A 13,378-nucleotide genomic window follows, 5' to 3' on the forward strand; every position below is an offset into this window, starting at 1 on the left:
CCAATCCAGGCATTTTGGCCAATATTGCCCGATACCGACATGGAATATTGGATCGGGCCATCCCTAGTTATAATGCCAAAACAATATTTTACTTCTAATAAAAGCCTATTCTTAAGGTTACAACAACAATTATTTTTGACTGATATGGATGTATGTGTGTCTGAAATGAAGGTTAAATCCAATAATTTAAAACAACAATGTGGATACTAATAATAATTATCATAATCATAAAAATGATAGATCGGTTCAGCAAAAAACATAAAGCGAATAATAATATGTTATTATTTAATGTATTAAATTATTTTGTTTGTGTGTGTGTTGTGTGTGTGTGTGTGTGTGTGTGTTGTATGTTGTTCCAAACCACATCAAACCAACAGTTTTTATAGTTATAAGTCTATATGATGGAGGTAGAATACTTGAATTTTCCAAGATTACTCTCCAAAATACTGTTTTATTTCCCTGGTATATTTCTGGAGAAATAAATCAGCTGCAAATGGTAATTTAAATGGTAATGTTAAACCCGGCTTAATTCTATCATTCATTTCCCACCATGCACGCTCTTCAGCACTCTGCTCTCCTCTCATCTCCCTCAGTGCTGCTTCTGTTTGGTGCTTGCCCACTGGCTCACCCCATACAGGTCCTGAGATTCCATCCATTCATTTTCTTTGGTTTATCTCAGGACATGTCGCGTTGACTGCAGGCTAAGAGGGGAACTCCAGACACCACTCTCCCCAGCGATCCTTCCCAGTTCGTCCTTGGGGATCCCAAGGAGTTCACCACAACACAACAGCAAATCACACAACATCAGAGGGTGCTCTATGTTGACAGCAAATATACACAACACAAAAGCGAATCGCACAACACAACAGCAAATCACACAACACAACAGCAATTCACACAACACAACAGCAAATCGCAAAACAAGACAGCAATTCACCACAATACAACAGCAAATCACACAATGCTGTTGCTGTTGTGTTGTGGTGAATTGCTGTCCTGAGATTTCCCAACAATAAGAAAATAACATGTCACTGTGACAAATTCAAATGTATCCTTTCGCCAAATACTTAGAATTTTACAAACACAAAATCATTATAGTCAATCAAGCTTGGCAACATGAATATATGTACCCTACAAATGTATATGTTTGTTAGTGAAAATCAGTTGTACAAGGATGTAATTTTTAGAAAACTGCTCCACAACACCTGCTGAGTGCAGCACACATAGAAACAGCAGAGCCTCTTCTGACTCAGTAACAGTAGAGAGGCATGTCCTCAGATAGCAGAAGCACTTCAAACCCACCTGAGAGGGAGGAGAAAACCCACTCTACACACACATTTCAGCGCTGCCACTAATAACCATTTGGGAGCAGCACTCATCTGCGTTAGTCGTAGCCTGGAGGAGGAAAGCCATTACGAGATAGTCTAATGTGTTCAAATCTAACAGACTGCAGCGATGGAGTCTGGGACAAGCTTCCCATGCAAATGGGGCAGAAAAAGATAGTGCCAATTGCTCCACACCTTATGTCTGATATTTGGAACAGGTGAGGTAGAGCTATGTTTTTCCAAGCATAAAAATAATATTTACCAGAGGCTGAAATGAAAAGCTTCGGTACAGACATGACCCTAGGCCTGGCGGATATGCACTTAATTTTTTTAAGGAACACAAGGCAAGATGGAATCATACACCTGCTAACAATAAACAGCAACATCTCAACTTTTTGAAAGGTGAATCCTCACTTGTCCACATGTTCAAGTGTCCTTGGGAAAGATACTCATACCAAAATTGACTGCATTGGTCATATACTTAAACGTGTGTGTGTGTGTGTGTGTGTGTGTGTGTGTATCTGCACACAAGTCAACCTTGATTCAGCTGGTTTATTTTTAAACTCAGAGGAAGGTCATTGCACACCGACTCAAAGAAAGGAATCATATACAGATAAGGGTTGGAGATGCGAAAACATGGGTTGTTTGAAAAAAATCAGTAGGTGCAAGGCTAATTAAATGTGAAATCAATGCTTCAGCATCCTGAAATGTTATGCTGTTTCTGTGTTCCACTCAGAAGAACCTTGAACAAGCTGCAGAGAGGAAATTTTGTTTTACCGATGTCTGTAAACAAAGCATTACAGTAGAGAAGATGTTTGAGTGCTTAGCATTTGCTACCGTGGCTTCAGAAAGCATTAAGACCCCTTCAATTTGCACATCAATCTATATTAAATAATCCCTAATGGCAAATGAAATGAATGTGTTTATTAATGTTGATTCATTCAAAAGCAAAAAAGTGAAATCTCTCGTTTACAAAAGCCTGCAGACCCGTTTCTGTGTTATACACTGTCTTTTAGGGTCTTGCGCCGGATTGGATTGGAATCCACCTGTGGTAAACGGCAATGATTGGATATATCTTAGATGTATCTGGTCCCACTCTTCAAATCTGGAATTTGGAAAAGCCAAGCCATAGAGTCCAAGAAACTCTCTTTGGACCTGCGTGAAGAAAAAATTGTTGTGTGGGCAAAGCAAACAGTGGATTCACTGAAGGCTGGTTATCAAGCCAAATTGGGTAAACGGCCAAGGTCGTGGTTCAAAACTCATGGTACATTTATGACATGTCCAAATCCACTTTTGTTAGTTCAACTGTTGAAAAAAAAAGTCACTGCGCCAGGCCCATGTTTAAAAAGGGTTTGTACTCAGTCTCTTCCCTTCAAAAACCTGGTGAGCCTTGACCTTGGTGGATTGCTAATATAAGTACAAATTTGCCAGGTAGCAAGAGATAATATAATAAACTCGGGTACTAAGGTGCAGTCTGAACTGGTATCGTTTTCAGTCTACAAGGGAAGCATCAAAGGGATTCTGCTGTCCTGTCAATCGGGAGCTCGTTCCGCCATTGAGGGAACCAGGACTGAAAGCAGACGAGATTTAGTTCAGCGGTGGCCACCCGCCCCTCGCAGTGAAGCCAAAGCAAGCCGTTTGGCAGTAGCAGAGTGGACGGGCTGGGGTGCTAAGGTTTGACCATGTTCTGGATGTAGGATTGCGCCTGAGCCATTGCAGCACGGTAGGCGAGTACGGGGGCGGGTCTAGAAGGGGGAGCATGGGGTGGCACCCGCCCCCCCTGAAATATGATTGGCCCCCCCTGGTGCCCCTCTAATCCATTGGGCTAGAGTGCTTTCAATCTGACAATTTTGATTTCCATTGGATCAGAGTACTGTCACTTGGCTGCCTCTTCTGCCAATCGCTGCCTTTCCATATGGTAAATGCTTGACACCATTGGACCAGAGGGCTTTCAATCAAAGGTACTCGTACTTGCTTTCCAATAGGGAAGCGGAGCACTGCGTTTTCCCACAGCCTAAATGAGCGGATAAACAGAGAGACAGTGAGACTGAACAGACATTCCATAATCACCACATCTTTCTTCATGGTATGAATAAACTCAATTCTATATTTTGAAATATATAAACAGGTACCTCAAAAAAGTGAGTACACCCCTCACATTTTTGTAAATATTTTATTATATCTTTTCATGGGACAACACTGAAGAAATGACACTCTGCTACAATGTAAAGTAGTCAGTGTACAGCTTGTATAACAGTGTAAATTTACACTTCCCTCAAAATAACTCAACACACAGCCATTAATGTCTAAATCGCTGGCAACAATGAAAATGTTATTTTGAAGGGAAATTAAATGTACACTGTTATACAAGCTGTACACTGACTACTTTACATTATCAATAAAAAGACGCGACTAGACGCGATTTTAATTTAGCTTTTCTGATCATTCTGCTCAGTTTCTTAGGCAGGAAGTGCCAGGTGTAAGCAGGCAATCCTGGAACTCAGTCACAAAACCATTGCCGAACTCACGCTGTCTTGCTCCTGCTTCTCTACCTGACTGCTCAACATAACCACCCTCGAACCTCACCCTCTATCGCTTGAAAGACTATTAAATCTGTTAAAAGGTTCATTGAGTCTGGTCGTTTGCAATTTAGGTCCAAATTCTAGCTCAGTCCTGAACTCTTTTGATTACAGAAAAGACAAACTGTCCCTGAACTGTCAGTCACGAGTTGACAACATGATGAACACTGTCTGCTGTCATGATGTGATGCAAGTAACCAATGTATGTACTGTCAACACCTTGGGGTGGGGGAAGCCGATCAAAAATCTTGCCTAGAGCGACAACATTGCCAGGGATGTACCTGCTGTAAATTAACAAACTACTATTAAACCCACCTAATGTCGCCAAGGCATTAGAGTTATGTATTCATTTTTATATAGATTAGCTATCATTATGACAAATGGCTTAAAACAATACACTGTATATTCACACAAAACCATACCCCGGCAGGCCACATTTTGTCCCTTATTTCATAGTGACAAAGTTGGCAACCCCTAGCTCACGTTTTTGACCACGGCAACTGCTGCACAAACAGCTGTTGACCTGTTGAATCAAAGTTTGGTTCACAACCCTGAACACGCCGTTGTTGTGATCCCAGCTGCCGCTGCTCCACATTCAAAATGTGTAAAGCTGATAATATGAACGGTTCTCCAGATATGACTGACAGACAGATTTCTTGAATGATTAGTAGGAAGTAGCCTCTCTGCTGCACTTAAATATGAAATATATGTCTGAAATTTCACTTCATTTCTTTGAAGAACACAAAACATATGTATGATAGTGGAAATTAAATGAAAATCATTTCACACTGATTTTTCCTCAAAAATTTGAGGAAAAAAATCACTGGATATATTGCAATATCCTCAGGAAATAATTTGTTCATATTGCTACTTTTCCTCAAAATTCCTTTCCGGGTATCAAGTTCAATATTTATGTTAATTTTGATTAATTGTTAATTTTAGTTAATTGCTCTGTGCTATTTTTATGGAAAGAATATTTTCCAAAGAAGCTACTTTCCCCCCTTTTTTGTACTTGTATGTGGGTGGGGGTCAGTGTCCATACAACGCATATATAGGTTGTAAGGCTACAGCACACAATTGTTTACAAGAGCATAAAATCCTTCATATATCTGGCCTCATAAATTGCTATCAAAGTTCACCAGATTGATGGATTTAACGTTAAAAAAGTATTCCCCCGGACCCCCCTAGAGGGTCTCAAGTCTTCCCCCCATAGTCTCTCAAAACCTTTGGGAAGAACTGATAAATATTATCATAAAATGTCCCCCCCTGGGCCCCCCCAGATTGATTATTACACTTCCATTTTTGATCTCTGGCCTGCAATGAAACAAAAAAGACAAAAGAGAGAGTTGCTGTCTTTGCAAACCCTGCATGACACTACCAAAGGTGAGGATTCCTTTTCAGCAAATTATTTTGGCTAAAATCAGCCTAGAGTCGCATCCTCATCATCGTCATAGTCATTGCCATCGTCATCACAACCATCTGACATTAGACTCTTCCCCATCTGATGGCATGAAGATTAAAATAAAGAGAAACCTTCATTCTTCATGTCTTTACTCAAAGACATTAGTGATGGTGACTATGTAGATTAAATCTGTAATTCAAACAATCTTTTAGAATCGAAGGGATCTTCATATGATAAACGAATATGGTTATTATGCATCAAAACCCTTCTTGATTCTGGAGGTGAAGTCTCAGCTATTACAGTTCGTGGATTTCATAACAATGGCTGCACGGTGGCGAAGTGGTTAGCACTTTCACCTCACAGCAAGAAGGTTCTGGGTTCGAATCCCGGTTCACAGCCTTTCTGTGTGGAGTTTGCATGTTTTCCCCGTGTATGCGTGTATCTCCGGGTTCAAAGACATGCAGAATGGGGTTAGGTTCATTGGAGACTGTAGATGTGAGAGTGAATGGTTGTTTGTCTCTGTATGTGGCCCTGTGATAGGCTGGTGACCTGTCTAGGATGAACCCCGCCTCTTGCCCAATGTCAGCTGGGATTGTCTCCAGCCCCCCCGTGACCCTTAAATGGATAAAGCAGTAGACGATGGATGGATGGATGGATTTCATAACAATCACAGTCATCATTCAATCCTATATGAACACATGCGTTAAGTCTAGCTTTAAAAAATATTATCTCTAAAGATGTGTAATCTTTTGCATTAAATAATTTAATCTTTAACAACTCCAACCTTATTGGATTTGATATGGTGTCGGTGACCCTCTGTTGCCGTTTCTTCCTCAAACTGTCACTTTAAGGTTACTTTGGTAGGTCAGAGCGGGGGAGATCTGGGTTCTACGCTCCATTGAGTGACAGGCCATCATGTGAGTGAGTGAGTTTGTTAATGTTTGTGAAAAATATGTGTTCATTTCTTGAACAGGGTTGTTGGAAGTGTCAGTGGTGTTTACCTGCATCGTCACGTCAGCAGCTGTGTGACGGGAAACGCTGCTGTCTCCCACAGCGTGAGGGTTAATGTGAGAGAGTAAATCAGCTTTTATTGCTATAACCGAGCTCGCCGCATTAGCATAATGAGATAAAAGCCAAGTTAGCCCGACGCTGCAATGAAGGAATATTTTTTTATGAATGGCAGCTCAGCACTCAATGGTCTATGTTCACAATAGAGCAGGGATCACAACAATCACACTCACCAATAACAATGATTCATCCTCATCCTCATCATCATCTTCATCTTCATCTTCATCATCATCAGAGTAGGTTAGATCAATGGCGGGGTAAGACAAATTTTCTGACTCTTTCAGACTGTTGCTGGGAAGACGAACGAGACGAACAAATCAAAGCCGTCCTCTGAGTAAATGGTGGAATTAAATCTCACTCGGTTCCACTTTAGAAGAGAAACTAATTTCCATCATGTTCATGCAATACGTGACTAAGAAAACCATTTTAATTTGTCAAGCTATACATAACCATTGAAGTGTTACTAGGTGGATTTTTTGTGTAAAAGGTATCACCAGGTTGTGTTGAAGAGATGTGAGTGGTGTCATCTGCTCAGTGGCAATATATGTACATGACGAAAGCTTTTAACTTCCTAAGTCAATTCTTTATTAGTGAGCGACAACAAAGATTTTTTTCACAGATACAATCTTTTTCATTTGTTTAGAAACAATAACTTATATCTGCACAAGGCTTACAGCAGGGCTATTCAACTATATTGTTCAGGGGGACACATTTTCAGAAAAGCTCAGTGCCCAGGGGCTACTGTCAATGAAATAAATCATATTCCTGACATCAAAATACTGAGTGAAGTAGGATAAAGGAGAGGAATACTGGGAAAAATGGGATCGTTACAAACATAAAGACTCTTAATTCTATTCCAATGTGAGGATATATTTATATTGTGTACTGTACCTATGCTTTTCTTATTTGTACCTACTTTCAAATGTGTATATTGTCATGTCCTAGCCCTCCTTTGTTTGCTTGTGTCTTGTTTTATGTTCATATATAACAAACAAAAAATATTGAGTGAAGTTTAAAAAGAGTAGGAAAGATACTGTTTTTTTTTGAAGGATAACCACAGACACTGCTGCTGCCGTGTACTACCGCAGTGGATGACCTAATCAAATTTCACTTTGTAGAAAAGCGATATTTCAATCTGCTCTGTCTACATGTCTCTATGACGATGGCGTATCAGGGCCATTGTAGGGAAAGAAAAAAAATACGGAGCCGGGGATGGGGGGTAATATTTGGAGAAAAAAAACACAGAATTTCTAACATTCAAGTCGTAAGTTTGCGAGAGAAAAAACTCTAAGATTCTCTAAGATTAAAGTGGTAAATTTTTCAAAAAAAGTCGCAAATTATCGAGAAAGAAAGTCACAAATCTGTTTTTCAGGGAGCTGTCGCTTCAGGATCACCACAGACACTGCTGCAGCCATGTACTATGTCTGCAGTGGATGACCTAATCAAATTATACTTCCCCGTCCTGGTGTTTTAGTTGTGTCTATGTTCCCTAGTGTTGCCAGTATTGTGTTTCCTGTTTTAGTTTGATACTCTCATTCCAGGTCTTTCTACTTCCTGCCCTCCTGTGCTCTTCACATGGGTGATCACCCGTCTCATTGTCTCCCCTCCCCAGGAGTATTTAGTCTTCCTCTTGTTACCAGTTGGTCTTGTCCTCTGTGTCAGCGTTCCAGCAATTCCTTGTGTTCGTCCTAGTGAGTGTTTAATAGTTTTTGACCAGTTTGGTATTTTGAGCTTGCCTTTGCCAATCGGACTGACTTACCGTGTCCTACCTTTGCCTGATAAAGACTGTTTATGCTCCTCTGAGCTGTGTGCGTTACACTTTGTAGAAAAGGGATATTTCAATCTGCTCCATCTACATGTCTATACCAGAGGTAAATAGGACATACATTTTATAGATTGGAGATTAGTTATATAAAAAAATGATGCAGCAGCAGCAGCGTCTGTGGTTATCCTTAAGCGTTAGTTTCTCTCGCAGACTTGCAAGTTATTTTCTCCTAAATTTACCACTTTAATCTCAGAAAATATCCGAATTTTTTTCTTGCAAATTTATGAATTTTAATATCACAAATTCAGTTGTCTTTTTTCTCGAAATATTTCCCCCCTCCCCCGGCTCTGTGTTTTTTTTTTTTTCCTACGATGGCCTTAATACACTGTCATAGTTGTCTCCTAAGAGCCTTTTTTGCCATCGAGTTTTAGCAAAAGAAGAATGAGCTGAACCGTATAAAACCGGATGGCAGCCCTCTACAGACAGTAAGGGCGAGGGCCAGTGTTTTTGTCAGAGGGGCACCTTCAACCCAAGAGACCAAGCCAGTTTTTCAGCGTTGGAAACTTTTAGTCCAGTAAAGTAGCAGGAAAAAACAACATACATAATTAAATAGCAGTATTTAAATACAGTACACTTTCATTGAAATTATTGCAGCATTGAATTGAAAGAAAAAACATTCCTGTGAGCTTCAACCCAAGTTAAAGCACAATCTTTCCTGCAACATTTCTTTACAGTAAAGGGATCAAATAATAATAACGGTTTTCAGGGAACATATCTGTATAAAAAAAAGATATAAGAGGACGACATCACATAAGAGAGAGTCTGTACAAATGCGTTTTTCAAAGTGACTTAAAAGAAGGCAAATAGTCTGCCAGCCTTATCTCCTCAAGCAGGCTGTTCCAAAGTCGAGGTGCCCTGATGGAGAGAGCTTGTTTACTCTTAGATTTGAGCCTCGACTTTGGAACAACTAGTAAGGACCCACCTGATATAAGGCTGCGAGCCAGCTCGTAGGGGGTCAGCATTTCGCTCATGTAGCTTGGAGCAAGAAAGGTACTTAATAAAATCTGAAAATCAATTTTTTTTTAAACAGGGAGCTAATGAAGTGAACATAAAACTGGTGTTATGTGATTTCGTCTATTAATGGCAAGGGATTTTTTGTTGACACCAGAGAGGAGGGAGTTGCAGTAGTCTAGAGATTATTTTTAACTGGAGGAAACATGATTGAACAACTTTTTTAACATGTTGGTCAAAGGTGAGGGCAGCGTCGATGTATACACCAAGGTTTCTGGCAACAGGCTTGATGTTTTGTGAGAGAGGGCCGAGGCTGGTTGAATTAAGGGGAGTGGGGTTTGGTGGATGGAAGACAATAATTTCTGATTAGGAATGTTTCAGTTGCAGGTGGTTTTGAGCCATCCAACTGGTCACAACATCTGGACAGGCTAAAACAGCAACTAGGCTTAAATCTGACCAAGTGGGAGCATATAAATGGAGAATAAAATTGAACCTTGGGGTACACCATAGGTAACCTTGGATGTAGATGAAGAGCTGTTACCGGTGACTGAACAGGTTTTCAAAACAGGGGTAGGCAACCTGCGGCGCTGGAGCCGCATGTTGCTCTTCAGACCCTCTGTTGTGGCTCCCTGTAACTTTAAAAAAAATAAAAAACATATATATATATATATATATATGGAAATAAATAAAGGCTATTTTTCTTTTACCTTTCAAAGGGGAAAACCTCTTTATTTGGAGATAGAGGCGATACTGTGACGCTGAAATTAAATAAAAAGTGTTTTAATATTTTTTCCACAAAAATATGCGTCACATCCTACATTGTAGTCATGACTGCAGCCCGCCCAATCCACCTTCCACCTGCAGGTGGCTTATCTTGTCTTTCTGACCCCGGTAAGCTAACCGTGGATAGATCCCCCCAAAAAAGTATTTTATTAATTTTCCACAAATAAGGGAAGAACTCAAATAGACATGCATACGTCTGTGTTTTATTTCAGAGTAGGCCTACACATGCCAGTGTTTTTTTGTTCTACTTGTCATAAGAGTTTGGTGTTTTCCTTTGTTACAGCTCAAAACAGCAATCACATGTCAACAGTTTTCTTTTTATTGTTCTATAGTTACATAAATGCAACAAACTGTAGTTCTTTAATATAAAGTATAACTATATACATACTTTATATGCTGTGTTATCTTCATTTTGACAGTCAAATAGGTTTTGCGGCTCCAGATGAATTTTATTTGGTGGGAGAAGGACCAAAAATGTCTCTTTTGATAGTAAAGGTTCCAGACCTATGGTCTTTAACATAAGAATAAAAAAAAATCCCTTGATGCCAACCAAGGTTTTGAGACGATCGATTAAAATGGCGTGATCAACAATTTCTAAATCTGCACTCAAATCTAAAATAATTAAAATGGCACTTTCCCCTTTGTCTGCTGCTAACAAAAGGTCATTGGTGACTTTTAAAAGTGCAGTTTCTGTGCTATGCAATGATTTAAATCCTTTGAAAATATCAAATTTGGACATATCAAAGGGATCTTCATATGATAAACGAATATGGTTATTATGCATCAAAACCCTTCTTGATTCTGGAGGTGAAGTCTCAGCTATTACAGCTCGTGGATTTCATAACAATGGCTGCACGGTGGCGAAGTGGTTAGCACCTTCGCTTCACAGCAATATTGGAAACATTTTCTGGGTTCGAATCCCGGTTCAACCAGGGCCTTTCTGTGTGGAGTTTGCATGTTCTCCCCGTGTGTGCGTGGGTTGTCTCCGGGTTCTCCGACTTCCTCCCACAGTCCAAAAACATGCAGGGTTAGGTTCATTGGAGACTCTAAATTGACTGTAGGTGTGAATGTGAGAGTGAATGGTTGAAAGGCTGGCGACCTGTCCAGGGTGTACCCCGCCTCTCACCCAATGTTAGCTGGGATTGGCTCCAGCGACCCCCCGCGACCCTTAAATGGATAAAGCGGTAGACGATGAATGAATGAATACTACAAGTTCTACATAATTAGAGACTCTTTGCATCCCAGGATATATTTTACTTTAGAATTGCACATTACAGGAACAATATCCACTAGTTTTTGTGATTTCTCACGTTCAGGTTACTATATTTAGTCCCGTAGGTACATTTGTTTTAAATTTGTTCTTGCGTAACCGATCAACAAATATATCAAGATTCAAAGCCTTAGCTGTGAGGGGTTATGGTCATGGGTTATGGCGGACCAGACGTACATTTTCACCAGCGTCAATGTAGAGAAACTCAAGACAAGAAGCAGAACTCACTGGGATGTCGACAGCTGTTTTGCAGCGGCTGAAGAGAATACTTCTTCGAACAGTGCCAGGTCTACTGTACTACGGGTTTCTGCATCTCATTCTGTATTTTCTTTTCCAGAATGATTCCGGTCATATTTGTAACAATTACCCAAATGAAATAGGTTTGGGTGCACCGCCCTAAGGCGTTCCACTAGAATGTTGAGCCTGAGCCATATTAGTTCAGCCTTTAGCTCAAAGGCCATATTATCTCAAGAAATTCATGAATTTATATTATCCGTTCAGAGGGGGGCAACGGGGGGGGGGCTGTGTTCATTTAGAGACATGGGACAGGATATTGGAAACATCTCTCATTGGCATTGGCCTGAATGATATTGAGAGAAGGTCGGCTTGTTAAGACTCTGAACATTCTAATTATGACAAACTGGTTTAATTTCAGAGCAATTGTAGAGAAAAAGAGAGAACCTGGATATGTTTCATAAATATGCAAAGATATAGTTATTATTGCCGTCTGTTTTTCAGACCATACAAAGTTATTGAATCATCATCATCATCATCTTCAACCGCTTATCCAGGGTCGGGTCGCAGGGGCAGCAACTCCAGCAGGGGACCCCAAACTATCCTTTCCCGGGCCACATTAACCATCTCTGTTCCCAGGCCAGGATGGAGATATAATCTTTTCACCTAGTCCTGGGTCTTCCCCGAGGTCTTCTCCCAGCTGGACGTGCCTGGAACACCTCCCAGGGGAGGCACCCAGGGGGCATCTTTACCATGTGCCCGAACCATCTCAACTGGTTCCTTTCTAAGCAAAGAAGCCGCGGCTCTACTCCGATTCCTCCCGGATGACTTAGCCTCTCAACCTATCTCTAAGGGAGACGCCAGCCACCTTCCTGAGAAAACCCATTTTGGCTACTTGTACCCGCGATCTAGTTTTTCCGGTCATGACCCATCACTCATGACCATAGGTGAGGGTAGGAACGAGGATTGTAGATCGTGAGCTTTGCCCTCCGACTCAACTCATTTCTCATAAATCCAGAGTTCCAACAAAGACAGAACAGGATGTGGTAGGGTATGGCATACAGCTGGGGAAACATGGTAAACGTGCGGCACAGTTCGGCTGCTGATGCACTGGAGTTTTCTGATGATAGATGTCTCAATCTAAAAGTAAATCTCCAACCCCAACCCTCACCCACTGGGTGGGACCTCCTTCATGTCAACCTGAGCAAGTTGAGGTGGTTCAGCCATCATCAGGACATGTCCCGGACGCCTCCCCTTTGAAGGAATTGCTGTCATGAGACGTCAGCACTGCCCCTGAGAGCACTGTGTAAGGCTTATATATCCCATCTGGCCTAGAAACACCTCAGGATCCAGCAGCAGGAGCAGGAGGAAGCGGAAAGAGAAAAGGAGCACTGGTCTACCTCACCTATAGCCTGATGCCACAGAGACAAGATAGGACTATATTTTTCTGATCAATCTTAATACAATACTGCCATATACACTGTGATCTGCCAGAACATTCAAAACGGTAACTATGTAATGAAAACATTATTGGTTTGAACAGTCTTCCTTGTCTATTGTCTGTTTTTCTTGTATGGACCACTCCCGATTAGTAATCGATGCATCGATTAGTAATCGATTACTAAATTAATCTCCAACTATTTTTGATAATCGTTTAATCGGTTCAAGTAGTTTTTAACTAAAAATCCCAATTCTCTGATTTCAGCTTCATAAATGTGAATATTTTCTTGTTTCTTTGCTCCACCATGACAGTGAACTGGATGTCTTTGGTGCGTGGACAAAACAAAACATCATCTTGGTGGTTTAGGAAGTACAATCGACATTTAATGACATTTAATGGGTCAAACTAAACTAACTAATCTATTTGCGGAACTTTCCTTTTAAGTTATATGCTGCTACTTGCATTACTCTTTTTAACGGGGGCGACGTGCACATGACAGC

The sequence above is a fragment of the Scophthalmus maximus genome, chromosome 4 (assembly GCF_022379125.1).
Source record: "Scophthalmus maximus strain ysfricsl-2021 chromosome 4, ASM2237912v1, whole genome shotgun sequence".
In the NCBI taxonomy this organism is placed as follows: domain Eukaryota; kingdom Metazoa; phylum Chordata; class Actinopteri; order Pleuronectiformes; family Scophthalmidae; genus Scophthalmus; species Scophthalmus maximus.